Genomic DNA, 16,324 nt, shown 5'->3' with positions numbered 1-16,324 from the left:
GAGCAACAATGGAGCTCAATGCTATGACAAATCTGAGGGCCTGGGCTGTCTTCCCAGTTCCCAAAAGCTTAATAGTGTGCCATGTGGAATGATGTAATGCTAAAACACTGCAAAACTTGAGCGCTCACCAGCTTTAGCGAGGGCAGGGGAAAGAAGGAGAAACAGACTGGAGAAAAAGAGAGGGAGAGAGAGAGAGAGCGGGAGGGAGGGAGAGAGAGAGACAGAAGGAGACTCAAAGGGCCTGATTACTGCATATCATCTAGAATACAACTTGTACCACACAAATCTCCAGTGAGATCCCCATACTGTTGGAGTATGATAACAGAAATGAAAAGCTAGTTTGTGCTGGGGCTCTCTTAACACAGCCGCCTTGCACTGTTGAGGAAAGTGATCTTTGAATGTTCACTGCATGACTTAGACAGCAACTCTGCAGTTATTTGACAAACTGAAAGCCATTTCAGGCTGTCACAAGCAAAATTATTTGGAACACCCTGTAGCAAGGACCTATAATCCCCAACAAAGAAATGTTATTATTCACAACAGTGTAAAAAGAGACACACCAAAGCTGCCCTGCACTAAGTGTGGGTTTTGCAACGGGTTTTGATCATTTTTTTCCCTCAATTTTTTCATGAAAAATATTAGACTGGCTTTTTATTCTTTTCACTTCTTTCAAGTACAGAAGATTAAAGGGTGGTGTGTTATAGCAACAGCACAGTAACACTTGATAAAACAGCTCTTTGCATAGATATTGGTTCTTACATAAAGGAAACCAGTCAATCCAATTCTTACATGTGCCAACATGCTGTCAAATGTAATGAGAAATGTAAAATCAGATGCAGTGAAATTTAAAGATGATTGCTCAATTGTTCTGATCCATTCATCCATTCATATGATCCCCATAAATGTGAGCTTAATCTCAGCATGGAGTATTAACTAGTCCGATCTTTAGAGGTGATATGACGTAACTTCAAAGTAAAATTCAGATTTTATAGGAATAACCGATTTAAAAAAAGTGACTATGTTCACTACATCAAAAAGTCAGAAATTGAGCTGAATGTCCATGTAAGGTTAATGAATTCCTATACATCTGTGGGGTACAACAAGAAAAAAAAATGTTCCAAGAAGGAAATGCAACCCATGTTTAAATTGCTTGAAATGAAGATCTGATATGATTATTATTATTATTATTTTTTTATCTCCAAATATCGTCTGTGGGCATATTTCAGTCTCACCTCACACTGTGCTAAAGATGCACAAGGAATACATATGAGATCTCAATCAGAGAATCCCAGAGAATAATCGACACAGTTTTTATTACATTACCAAACAAATTACATTATATCATTAGGCAACATAATTGCAGTTTGTATTTTAAATCGTGATTCGGAGAAGAAAAAACATTAGATCCAAGGTGTAATGAGGCTAGATTCTTAAAGGGTCTCATAAGAGTATTTCTTCATGCTAAGTCTTTATTATTGCATGGCACAGAAATCAATTACAGTTTTATAGAGAATCTTGATCCCTTATGGGGAATTCAGCAAGGAACACTTTGCATTTTTACAGGTCTACAGGATTTAGATGGCAATGAAAAGCAGTCACTGGTGACATGTCCTGGATGTTTCGAAGCCAAATCCATGCTGACATAAGCCTCCTCCTGCTCCTCATAATAAAAATAATAATAATAACTCTAATAATAGAAAACCAACTCCAGTGCAATTCGTACATCCAATCATTAAAACTCTATTTTACAGCATATATTGAAATACTTTTTTGTTGTCATTTTGATGGCTATATGACAAACTTGGTATCCAACATTCATGGTCGATTTTCTATTTCTATTCAGACCCCAGACCAATTTATTGCAGCCCGCAGAAACACACTCTTTACTATGCATGGCCTTCTAATACCCTTGGCCCTTTTTGGACAAAAGGCAGGGCAGAGAGCCAGGGGCATTTCATTTCATGCTCTGCCTCCTCAACCCCAGATGTTCACCTCGAAAACATCTCCACTGAAACAGGTAGGAGCTTAATGGCCTGCAAATTGCCCCGAGCTCAGGTAATGAAATGCAACCTCTGTATAATTTTAATTGAGAACTCTGGATGGAAATCAAATGATAATGTGCTCCATGCATGGAAAGTTTTCAAGTAACAGTGAAATTTGTGTGTGGTGTGTAAGTGCAGCTTGGGCTTAGGCAAATGGCTTTTTCCTTGTGAGCCTCTCTTCATTTTAATTGTGGATTGCACGGTGTAATAAACGGGTTGGTCATGACTTAGCATCGGGTAAATGAAGCAGAGGATGTACACACCTCTGAATGCACAACGGTGCTCCATATTTACAATTCAATCCGACAGGGTGCCTATTAGAGGCCATAAAGCTGCTCAACTGTTAGATAAGATACCCTCAATAGCCCCCACTCCTACCCCTAGACACACACACACACACACACACACACACACACACACGGACATACACGTAATTCCTGCAGTTAACATTGCACAGTCAATGCATCTTCATTTATATTCCATGTTTTCTATATATGTTTATTGCAAGTATTTGTTGTACTTGATTAGGTCTAACACAGAGCAGTGCCCTTATTTGTAATCACATATTCTTGTTTCGACAGGGTTGCTGTTCACTGCAGAGCATTGCCACTTTAATAAGCATTTATGTAGTTTTTTTTATTTGTTTTTTTTCTTTTTGTCACTTGTTCACATGGCAAAGGGGTTGGCAAACCATTGCCTGTTTACACACCCAGCATAAGACACAAGACACAAGACCACATTTGCATTGATTTCAAGTAGCTTCTCAGACGGCTTGACAAATCTAAGCCCAATATTCACTTAAACTCTTTGGTTTCCAACAACTCCAGAGGGAAAGACTTGGCATTTTAGCTCCTAAAGCCTCCACTATGTTCTCCGGATAGTCGCTAACTTTGTGTAACTTTTGTGCTGTTTGTTGGTGTGTAAGAAGTGCTGTTGGTTTATCGCTGTTTGTCCCTGAAAATCTGCTGGTGGAAACAGGAGTTAAGTCGAAAGCTGTAAAACTAAAACACTGAGCTGAAACGGAAAAGTGTCAGGCTATGAGTTCCCTCAGTGGTGACAGTTTTTGCAATACGTGTTGTGATCTTTTTCCTGTTTTTTCTTTTCTTTTCTTTCTTTAATAGAAAAAGATTATTATTATGGGTGATTAGAGCAACTGTGATAGAACTTATTGTACATTTCACTATTGCTTTATTGCTAACGTTAGCATGAACAGCTGCTTGCTTTGAAGAAAAGTATCAGATCTCATTCCTTCACATGCCAAGTACTGTGTTTCCTTTCCTCTACTGAATTTACCAACAGGTAGCTCCAGCTAGTCAGACTGTCTTACCACTTTTTGATAGCAGGTCATTTTATCAGAAGAAGGACATATTTTAACCTTTTGTTAAAATAACTCTGGACAAGACTGGTGAGTGAACAGTTTAAAGGGACTACGAGGAGTTTTGGAAAGCAAAGTGTTATTTCCCATGAGCCTCCGTGTGCATGGTGGAATTCTTGGACCGGTGCAAGACAGATGGAAGTGAAAGCATAATGTTTTCATTAATCAAGAATGATGTTCAAAGACGATCAGATACCATCGTAGTTCCGACCATAAATGATGCCAACTAGCGATCCGGCAGCGTTATTCCCATGAGCAAAATCAAAATAACTATGAAGACAAAACAATGTATTTATCGAAAATGGACCCATTAAGAAGTGTTGGTCATGTAGATTCATCGACATTAATATGAGACTCTCCTCTGCGCCTCCTTAAAACTTACAATGGCTATGTAGCAATTTGGAAAAAACTTTCAAATAGCTGCTTTAGTGACACTGTTGACAGCTTTTTTTCACTGAACACGAGGAAACATCCTCCTCTAAGCTCCAGCAAACTTGTTTTACTCTACAACCTTGTTGACATGAGGAAGGTCACAGTCAACAGGTGTCGGAGTTACAGAGATGCTGTGGGTGTGCTGCAACGGACTTGGAGGACCCAGGGCAAACCAGATGTAGTCAAACTGTCAAATGAAGCTGCGTCACAGTGAAATATATAGTATTTGAAGCAAAACTTGAGTGACAATGACATGATTAAAAAAAAAAGGGGGCGGATGTTGAAATGCAGCGCAAGTGTTTGAAATACTACAGAGAGCCAGGTTGGTGAACACTTTACCAGAAAGCAATTTATATACTGTGAATTATATGTCTTCTTGGCTCTGCCATTTGACATGTGGTGTAGAAGTGCAAACTAACTCAAGTGCTGGTATCATCTCCAGACACTACTGCTTATTTGTCACCTGTCGCACTTCTCCCAGATGTTCACGAGAGTCCTAATGATGTGCTCTCTCTCTCTCTCTCTCTCTCTCTCTCTCTCTCTCTCTCTCTTTCTTTCTCTTTCTCTCCTTGTCTCTCCAGTTTTTAGGAAAGAGGATAGAATTTGTGCTCTCCTTGGAGTTGACTCTCAAATATGTTGTGCATGTACACAAGCACACATACACGCACACAGATACATGCACTTAGGGCACGGATGGACCATATTCGAAAGCCTTCTGACAGGCAGCAGGTGACGGCGCCAAGGCCAGCTGCTTCTGCCCCACCTCTGCTCAGCTGTCCGAGCCCAGAGCAGCCTTTGAACAGCCTATTACCCCGACACAGCAACGGGGGAAAGCAATCAGCTCCAGAGGTGCACCACTCTCACACCAGATGGTGTGGGAGATGAATCGAGCCATTATATTAGTGCTGGATAATTCCTCAGATGAAGCTAATTAAAAAGAAAAATAAGTGCTATCCTCCCTCTTCTTACCTCCTATACAATCTGAATGGAAACTCCGCTGACATCTTTTCACTTACTGCAAAAAGAGTGAAACAGACGGTTTTGAGATTCCGCAGATTAACTTTCCACCTACTGTCAAGAAATTATAAGTGTCTTTATAAAAGGAGATCCAGCATTTGAAGTACACCTGTTCTAAACTGCAATGATTGACAACACAATCTGATGCTTCCTTTTCAGACATTACACAATGCTCTTGACAAAGTCAGCTTTACAGCCAGCAACATGTGTATTTTAATTAAACTGAATCGTAATATGAGGAGATCATGAGTTCATGTTTGATTGCTTTTATCCATGTACTTCAAAACTTAACTCACATGGCATGTTAGGAAACAAAGAAGGCCTCTGCTGTAAATATTTTACAATGGCCTTTTTGCATTCACACTGAAAAACACTCATTAAAAGTACAAAATAGAGGTGCAGCATCTTTTTACATGCATCTTCCTTGTTTTAACAACTCTGGATGTAGTTCAAGTTTACACAGGAAGCTGTGAAATTAGCTCGGTGGCTGCTATTGTTTGTAGTCACACCTTGAAAAATACAGCTGAAAAAGTATGTCAAAGAGCTCAGTAAATATGGTACCTGCATTGGCTTAAGCCCAAGCAGACAGAGACAGACGACACCAGAATGTGAATCTCAGTTAGCTTTAAAGGATTTAGGTAAACTCTGAAACAGTGCTTATTGCTCTCTTATCCACTTTTGTGTTAATGAAAAGCATGTCCTGAATCTGTCAAGGGAGATTAGGTGAATATCATTACTATTGTCCTTTTGCCAATGTAGATCCACTGTATCCACAGGGATTATAGTCCAACCCATTCCAACATGTATTACCGCTCTGCGCCAAGGAAACTTAAGAAAGGTTGAGCTGATGATAAGGGCTGGAAATCATGTGTCACAGGAAATTCAGACTACATCAAATTCTGAGAGGTGGTTCCTATTTTTGACTACGGCAATGCAATCCAGTGTCCCCCAAATCACACTACTGAATGATGTCAGTGTCTGTGCGTCGATCACAGCCAAAACTGATATTTGTGTGATGGAAATCAAATTTTAATCAAATTTTGACAATTTAGTTTCTCCAATATCAGACTGAGAGAGGGACTATGTCAAGTCTCATTATCATGTACAGAAAATAAATTAACAGCTCTAATGTCTTGTAACGTTGATCCAATCAAATCTGTGATAACATAACAGAAAGACATACTTCTAAAATAAATATCTTATCTTTTTTTCAGGGACAGCACTTGTGGTGTTCATTATAATTTATCTATATTGTTTCCTGAAGTACTGAGATTCATTTGTCCACCTAAGTGATGATGCTTTTGTGAAGCATGTAATAACATCTCTTTGTATTCCTGATTTCCTTGCTCGATGTCAGACATGATTCGCTCTTTTCAGAGTATTTTGTAGGTCTTTGGTTAAAAAAAAGAAAAAAAAAAAGGCTGGCAGCTCCCCAAAATAAGGTTCACAGACATTTTTCAAGTTTAGTCTCTCAGCTTCTCTGAGCATTCTTCTCTGGCTCTCGGTGGCTCAACACCACAGAACAAATGTTGTGTGCTGATGTTTCCTTTAAATGCCACTAAAATCCATATCAAGGCAAAACTATTCATATTCAGGACTATGCTGTTCAAGAGCTTAACTCTCAACTTGGGAACAACAACAGAAATATTTTAATCACTCATCTCAAGCTTCTGCCTATAGCTTTTGAAATCAAGGGTGAAAAGCTCTTGGCCTTAATTTCAAGAAAATGGACAAATTCACCAGCCAGTGCCTGGAGATACCTTGCGGGCTTTTCCATGAAAAGTTGTAACAACTCAATTATATTTTTAAATTAACTAATTAAATTATCCACATCTTATTTTATGTATATGCTGTAACATTTCCTGAGATGAAGCCATGGACTACATATTTGTAATTGAATAACCTTTTATTTTACCACAGATGAAAACTATTGAAAGCATTTCACATCTTGTCAATTTGAAATTGGTTGAGAATAAGTCTATGTGGAAAAAATGAGATTATACACCCGCTGAATGATTTTCAAGTGGATTAAAGAAGTCTAAAGTCGCCTTGTATGCCAAACTAGCAGTGAATTATGGCACATGTCAGTCCTGAGGAGTGAATCCCAGCTATCAAAGGTCATACTACTTAGTTCAACACTTCCACAGCAGCCAATTCAGTGTTTAGAGTTGATAGGAAGGCTCTCCACTCACACTCGGCATGAAAAAAAAAAAAAAAAACACCACAAAAAAGCCAGTTGGGGATGTCAGCCCAAAATAGAAAAAAGTTGAACACATCCAGAAAATGCAAAACAGCCAATTATGTAGTCTGTGTTAGTTGGTGTTAGTCAGAAATACATCAGAGCTTTCACAGACAGCACACAAGGAGCTGTCTGTGAACTGTTACACCTCCTAAACTTTATTTTAAGGCACATGTGCAGTGGTCAGCAATTACAAGTAGAAGATGTAACCTCAAGTTCGTTACGGAGATCCCACCTTATTCTGTTTGACTGTGAATGTTTGACCTCATGTATTACTGTTCACTTTTCATTTAACTAAGATGGAACAATGTAAAACTGAATCAAACCCTCTGCTGCACCATTTTTCTATTACTGTCAGAGGAGCCAGACCCTGTTTCACAGATCCATCATCAGCACTGAAGTATTGTTGAAGGCTGAGCACAGCACATAGCTGAAAGAATTTAAAGAAACTATACAATGGCACCATATACAATGTATACATAATGTCTATAGAATCCAATTTGTTTTAAAGCACCACTGAAGTCAGGGGGAAGATGTTCCTTCGAAAACACAAAGCATACGGTGGTCCACATTATAATACTGATATTACTGGGCACAGCGAAGATCACCTGCCCGTGTCATGTCAAGATAATTTTGGTACTTCAAACTTAGTTCAGAGCTTTGAAGAGGACTGAAGGCACAAATGAGATTGTCAGTGCCACAGGTTACAGGCTACCCCCGAAGCTAAGATGTGCTTAAAAATTCATAGAGTATCGATCCTTACACTCGAGCAAAGTAAAATACCACGTATAAAGGCAATATTGATGTATACAGTTCCTGAAGTATAATGTTTAAGATATAAGTTCAGGAGACCACATATTGTAGGTCGAAGAGGAGGTCTGCTCAGGTCTCCATTATTCGTGATGTGCACTCTAAAACTTTCTGTATTCGACTTTTTTAGTATTTGACAAAAGGAAAAAAAAAAGGTGAAGAAAGGAAAGTGGAGGTATTAGGGCTGTGTGAACATTCAGTTCATTTTGCTTGCACAACAGCAAATTGAATGAAGACTTATTGAAGTGGAACTTGATTAAAAAAATATATAAACAAACAAACAGAAGAAAAGCTTTTCTAAATAGGTACAGATTAGAAGTATATGGCAATGCAAGTTGTGTTAGCCAGATTTTTATTTTTATTTTTTATCTCTCTAGGTGTTTAAAAAAAAAATCAATCAAGCTGGTCATTTGCTTCTCTCTGTACAACTGTAATTCCAGGCCGGTGCTCAGCCCCGTTTAGCAATAACAACTAATCATGCAAATGGCATCCAGAGTGCCACTTTTGTGTCTTTCAAAAGGTGACACTCAGTTCCCACACAGCACAGGCCTCCACACAAGTGTGCACGCAAAAGCAACACAAGCATACACTCAAAAATACATACTGTAGACAAACATCACAAAATCTCCATACAGTTATCATTAACAACCATTCCATCATGCAGAGGCTGCCAGACTACATGAGTGATATACAATCAGTGGCAGAAGTAATCCATAAAATAGCCATGCACTTGTCCAAGGTGTAATTTCCATTTCAAGACGTGATTGCATGCAGTTGCTGAGTGAAGTGAATTGAAATACTGTTTACATTTCGTTTCTTGATTGATTTTCTTATCTCCAGCTGCATGATTTGGAATGTCTTCCCTGCATCTCACCTCACAAGATGCCAAGTTATAGACTGTCTCCAACTAGTATTTACTGCAGTGTTTGTTGCCACACACTCACAACTGAAGTCATTGCTATTTAATGACTGAGTGGTGTCTAAAATCTAAAACTCTTTGGTTTTGGTCAGTGGTGAATGCCCACATGAGTGTAAATTAAAATAAACACACACACATACAAAAATAGTATATGCAAAACAGATATGAACATAGTGTAAATGCAACCTTGAAATGCTAATATTTTGCAAGTCTCAAGAGTTTCTCTGACAGATACTCAGAAGAATAGTTTGATGTTTATGTAAATCATATCTTGCTGACAGATGTAATGCTGTCTTTGGAAGTGCAAACAAAGGAAAATGGGGAAGGGGAAAGTAAGCACTGAGGAGCATGTCTATTGTTTCGACAGCTTGTGTCCCCAGCATCTGGCATCAAGCAGGAACAGCATGTCAAGATTAATGAAATGTTACTTTTATTGATCTACAGCATGCAGCTTATAAATATATACTTCTTTAGAAACTGCAGGCACTCATATAGTACCCAGCAGCGCGTGCAAGCTCAGTTTGTGAAGTTTGCAAAGTTTTTAAGGCTGCAAACTCGAAAGAAAAGGTTTCAGCCATACTGTACCACAATTTAAAAACAAATGTTCAGCACACGGTTTAGGGAATAGATAATCTTAATGTCTTCCTTGCTATATTCTGAGGCTTTAAATTCCAATCAATGAAGTGAAATTAAAGACCATGTGAATGGCTTTCAGCGCGAGTCGACTGAGCGGACTTGTTAGTGGGAGCAGGGGCACGGTGACAAGAGCGTGGCAGAGACTGCTCTCTCACTCTCCTCTCCCCATTTAATTTTCCAATCCACTTCCTCCACATAGTTAGGAGAAGTGAGTTTTGTTCTGGTTTGATACACCATCTAATGAGAGCTACTAAGAGCCTGTTGAAATCATTCCCTAATAACACATTCTGAAGGCTGCGAATGAAAAATATTTTTCCTCTCTCTCTCTCCATTCAGGGTTTAATATATTCTTTTACTCACCTCTGTTCCATTTTCATTCCTCCACTGTGTTTCTTTACTTTCATTACTGTGTTTTTTGGGGGGAAGAACAAAAAGAAGAGTTTGGACAATCAGTACACTTTGATTCTGTATGATTTTAACAAGCAATCGATTTTGGTTTTACAGTATGTGGTCACTGGCTAGTGATGTACAAAAAAATCCTAGATGAGGATGAAGTGTTTGAAACAGCAAAGTGCCATAAAATTAGCAGCACATGGTTTTACATGTTCCATGTGTGGATTCACAGATACAAGTGTTGATGTAAGCACAACTTCTTATCTCAGTAAAACCATAGACTTCAGCAAGTGACTTTAATTTGATGTGAGATTGGTCACACATTTACCATCAAAAGATCCTGTTCATGTGGCATTTCTGTCCGGGCATCGGATACTTTTCCACGAATAATTAATTATTGAACACTAGGATGCTCCATTGAACTGAATGGTACATGACAGGATGGCTTGTCCACTCTTAATCCATTCTATTTGCTTGACACTCTTCAGCTGTAACAAGAACAAGTGACCTGACCTGTGCTGCTATATGCTGTCTGCTTAAAACTCCTCTGTGGTTTAAATGTTATCTGCTCCAAAGATAAAGCGCCCTCCCCTCCACTTCCTCGGGCTGCGGGTATTAGTTACAGCTGAAACACTGGTTGGTATTCTGCTTTGAATCCTGGAATTGTGTCGGCACCTTGACGTTTGATTGGATCTGCGCAAATACATGTATATGCAAATTTGCTGGGTATCAGTTCTTGCTCAGGGTGAAATGGGGAAACAGTGGTTGCATTCTGACGAGGCTCTTGCATGGACTTTCCCCTCCCTTTCTCCTCAGAGAGCAGCATTTGGTGATCTATAAATTCCCAGTAAATCTCAGAGCCTGGGTGCCTTCCCTGACATTTCCACACTCCCACATAGCATATTTTTAAGCAGGTAAAATCCATAATCTGTGTCAATGGTATCACACGGTGTATTCGCAGGGGGCCCTGTATGCACTAAACTGGCCAAGGATGCAGTGCAGAGGCTCAGAGGAGGTAAAAATGTTTGTTCTTACCTCCGTTGTCATACCCGTGCCTCAGGGCCTACGCCAGACTTACTCATACCCGAGCAAAGACAATCCAATACTCCAATACTGCTTACTATTTGGCAAAACAGTGCATGCAACAAGACTAAATGTAACTTTATTTATAGAAATGACGCAATAGTGAGTGTGCTGAATAGAAACAGTGCAGTTACTAATGCTCCAAATTATAATATAAAGGTCACAATGTGATATTAGTCAATTATACATGAATATTTAATATGAGGCTATACACCACATTAATAAAATGATAGGTATCTACAGTACCTTCTTGTGTTGAGTAAAATGTGCCTTTGTCAACTCACTATCCACCTGCTTTCAAAATAATAATAGAGATATAGCACATAAGTGTACAGACACATTTGTATCATATTTACCTATTCAATGAAAAATTATTTTGCATGCAATTATCTGGTGTTCTTCTACTTACATAATAAAACTGTATTACAAATGACCAGTGCCTTTGCAGAAAGTCTATACTGTGTGTGCCTAATGGTGATGCATTACATCAGATATTATATGTTCCAAAAAGAAGGTATGAGGTAGAGTTGTATAAATAACTTTGTGAGTAACTGAACTGAATATAAAAAGAGCTCAGAATTGCTTCCTCTCCAATGTCCCAGTACTCTGTAATGGCGCCTCAAAGTCTAATCATTTGTGTTATTTGGATTTTGATGCATTGCTACTTTGACACCCATTCTAGCAGAGAAGAACAGATAATTGTATATGATACCCACTGAAAAGCTGTTGTACTGCTGTGTCTGCGCATCTATGCATTGTGACAGTGGTAATCATTAGTCTTTCAGCGATCTTTGCAATTAATCTATCTTGACATGATAATTTGCGTCTGTTCTATTTGAGGTGTTTTTGTGAACCTTTGCTCAGCAGGGTGGCACGGTGGTGTGCATCTGTAGAGGAAACAAGAGGCAGATGCATTCAGTGTTCCACTACAGAGGCTGTGAACAGCAGAGATCAGAACAGAACAGGTTTTTGTTCATTGTGTCACCAAATTACACTTGACAAGTGGAGGGAAAATTGCATGATTGATGAACAAAGTAATTCTCTACATGTAATTAATACACTACTAATGGCTCTCCATTTGTCTTCCATACTGCTCAGTAAGAGGAAGGTGGGGCTACGTCGTGATGAAGGCTCCAAACTGACCGCCCTGTGATGTGAAAGATTGTGTTTCCTTCGTGAGATTTTGTTACCTAATGGCTTGTCGGGAAGCCGTAGGGACAATGTAATGGACCGTGTAATGGATAAAGGATTGTATTGATGGGCATGTGTTGACTTAACAACATTGATCTGGAGAATTTATATTGATAAATGCAAAAACATTTTGCAGTGAAAGACTAATGCATTTTCTGTGATTTATAGGATGAATAGCTCAAAGCTTTTGCATCAGTTTAAAGTAATAATCTGTGACATTTCTATAAAAACAAATGTCCGTTTTGATACTTGCTATCTGAACATAATAGTGGGTAAGATGAAAGCTTTTACATGTTCCACATCTAACACACGCACACACACACACACACACACACACACACACACACACACACACACACACGCACACACAAAAAAAGTGATCCTTTTCATTTTCATCAATAGTGACAACATTTGTTTGCAAGAGAAAAGAAAAAAAACTAAACACAAGAAGAAATAAGTTGCTGTAATGAGCAATGATGCCCACTAAGGTTGAGCAGACAAAGAACACAAAACCACATACAGACACTCAAACTTTATGAATGGGAAATCAAAGTACAAAAGATGAAACACAACCAACACACAGTTTGATTGAGAAGATATCTCCAGGGAGGTTAGTTCAGCAACACCTCAGCAATAAGCATTTAGCACCACAGACAGAGGCAGAGCAAGACAACAACAACACCAAAAAAAAGAAAACACATTTTGGAAAAGACTTAAATTTAAAATGTAAGAAGGAGCCGAATTCTTCCATCAGTTAAAGCAGATAGACATGACAGACAGTTCGACAGATAAACAGATAGATAAAAGAGCACCTAATCAAACAATGTGAGCACGGCATGATGGTAAAGAGCTAGAGACAGAGAGGGAGAGAGATAGGAAGAGAGGAGAGAGATTGTGATGGATGACACAACATCCAGCATAGTATCATATCTCTGTGGATTAAATGCTCTGGGAAGCTGGCCCTGGAGTGTGCTTGTGCATATCATTAAGCTCCATGAAGAGAAGGAGGAGGAGGGCACGTTGGGGCTGCTGCCCGGCCAAGTGCACGGATAGACCACGTCTCACAGCTGGTGCTTGCTAGGCTCCAAAGGCAACCGTTTCTAAGAAGGATTGGGTTTTATAAGTTGTATATATATAAATATATATATATATATTTTTTTTCACAGAGTATTTGAGATGATAAACATTTCATCTGGACAGAGGGAGAAAAATCAAAGTAGCCCTGCAGGACCCAGTGGTTGTTTGTGCGTGTCTGAGAGTGTGTATGAGAGGCAGAAAGTTGTTTGTGAAGAGAGCGCGAGGTTTTTGCACATGTATGCACATCCTTGTATACTGTTCAGCTTGCGTGATGTCCAAAGTGTATTTACCTGTGTGCACTGGTGTGCGCGTGTGTGCACTGTGTGTCATTCTTCCGGAAGGCAGTTTTAAAAACACACTATGTCAGATATTGGATGGCTACTGTATAATTTGACGGGTCTGTGCACAGAGGCTGGCTGTGGTATGAGTCATTGATTACACATCAGCTTAGTATGCTGCAGTGCAGACCCCTACATTGGTGGAGAGGCAACCTGAAGCCCCCAATCAATAGCTGCAGGCCTGTGAAGCTTTCCGTCAGGTCCGGAGTGAAGGACTCCCCACCTCTCCTCTGGGCCCAGGCCTAACCTTTTCCAAAGAGAGGTGATGAAGAAGCTCATCATTTCTAATGAGGAATTAGTGATCGGGCCAGAAGAAATGACTGTCAGCACCACATTGAGGAGTCCAAAAGGTCTCAGAGGCTGGGAAGTGCCAAACAGTATTCATTAGGGACCCAGAGATTTCCTTGATTTGCTTTGAGTGGCAGACAGGAGGGTTTAACAGGCTGGGCTAGGAAGCCTGATGATTAAATATATCTGTGTTCCTGTCATTACATTTTTTTATGTTGTGAATTGGGAGAGAGTGAATATTGCTTTAAGATAATCCAGTTGTCGCCTCTTGCAGAGGGGAGAACAAAGCAATATCAAGAATTATTAAAGCTTCTTCTTTTTTTCTCAGAGACCTATATTTTAATGACAGAACTTTTAACCCAGAAGACACACACTTGTTCCAAAAACAGAACTAATTCAGCCTTTTCTGAAGTCACGTGACGCAATTCATGTTTAAGAGATGAATCACTCCAATTGACAGAAACATATTCACAGCTAATTAAAAACGTAATTGCGTGCACTTTAGCCATTTAGAGGAAGATGAATGTGAAATCATTAGGCATCCTCTGAAAACCAGATGTTCATTAAATTATGTCTATACAAATGCCATTGTTCAATAGATTGCCAGAATATATGCTTACAGTAAAATGCTGGCTAATTCAACCCTTAAAGCGCAGTAATTGATTTAAGCCTGCAAAAAATAGCCCATCACTGCAGCACAACATTAAAAACCAGAACCAGAATGACAGTTAATGGTTATTTTCTCCCTTTCTCTCTGTTGTTCTACAGCTCATCTATTATTAAGATCCATTTTATAATCTGAAATGAATTCTGAATGAATAAGAAGTCTGATTAATCTTAAGAGAGTAATTCAGTTGCCAGGCAATGTTGCTTTTTAATAAATAATATCTGTAACCTAGTAATACTTATGAGTGTAATCTGCTTTTGACGCACATGGTAATCACAGCAGAGATAAGGCGACATTCCCCTTCGCCTGGCCTCAGACAAAAGCAACTCTAGAGAATTCAACAATCGTGCCTCAGTCTCTCTCTCTCAATTAGCCCCTGCTGTGCAATTTATTGGGTTTGCTGTAACAGTCCCTTAATAATACTTACCCTGGCTAGTCATTACTCAGTTCTACAAGATAGGGACCTCCATCTGCATATTTGGGCGACATAATGCATGGTCTGATAATTTTTTTTCCCAAATCTGACAGCTCCTGGTGATGAATATAAGACACAAAATTATCCAAACTCCTCAAAACTCACTGCCAATGGTTTCTTGTTAAAGCCACCTACATATTCTTTCTTTCTTTCAGTCCTTGTCAAGTTAAGCTCAAATGTTGGCCACAAAATCTATGCTTGGACAGCCAAGTGGCAGTGACAAGCTGGAAACAAAAATCCTCACAACGTTTCACTCATATTTCCGTTGCTTTTTGATTTCCTGGCTTTTGCAGATACAAAAAAAGTTGAGACTAACTATCCAAGTTTGTGCAAACTGTGTATGTATTTTCTGCTCTAAGGCATGATCAAAAGGCTATGCTTCAGTGGAGAGGTAACAGTTGTTTTACTGCAAGACAAAGGGTCCCTGACCTTTCTGTTATTATTCCTCTGTCCTGCTACTGTTCGTTTGTTTCTTTCCATACCCGATGAGTCCCTACTTTTGTGTTATGACAATTATTATGAATCTCTGTCAGACACACCAGGAAGCCAACTCACTGTGGTTTATGTACCTAATAAAAGCTGTGCTGAGTAATTTCAATTTCTCTGAAGGCTTAACAACAGCTACTGCCTCTGCTTTTTACATTAGACAGCTTTTCCACTGGCTGTGGATTGGACTAATGGAAAGTGTGCTTTTACCTTTTCCTTGAAAGGATGGATAGAAGAAAGAGTGAAAAAGGAGAGGGACAGATGGATAGACATGCACTTGTAACTGCTGTTGACACAGCATCCTGTGCACTAAATAGACATTTCAGCATCTTTAGTTTATGTTTTGAATAGTTAGACAGATCCACTTTACGTCAGAGCAGTTTCCAGCAAAATTCCTTTTTGTTTTTTTTACAAACTTACAATTCATTCTCTGTGTTACTGCTGGCAAGAGCTTGAACATGTTGCCATCAAACATGTCTGAGCCAGACAAGCTCAGACACCTTGCTCAAAGCAGTTGTATCTATCTATCTATCAATCGTTTCTCATGTGGAAACCAGATGGGGATCTTTTAAAAGTGTTCACTAGGTGGCAGTCTAGTAACATAAAACATGTGGGCTGCCTGCATGCATACATCAAGATGTTGAGAGATGAGCCGATAATATGGATTAACAAGATTTAGGTGTTTTACAGCTGTATTAGAATACACAATTTGACGTTGGGTTTGAAGAATAAAGTCAAAATAATAAGTTTTTATGCAGGTGCTACAAACTACGGTAATCACTCTTTCTTTTTTCCTCTATCAGTAGATCACTGTGTTTGTCGACGCAATTCAAACCAATGAAGTCTGGGCTGTGCA

This window comes from Trachurus japonicus, chromosome 10 (genome assembly GCF_045865225.1).
Source record: "Trachurus japonicus isolate A0001 chromosome 10, Traja_1.0".
Taxonomy (NCBI): domain Eukaryota; kingdom Metazoa; phylum Chordata; class Actinopteri; order Carangiformes; family Carangidae; genus Trachurus; species Trachurus japonicus.
This window is presented reverse-complemented; position numbering follows the sequence as displayed.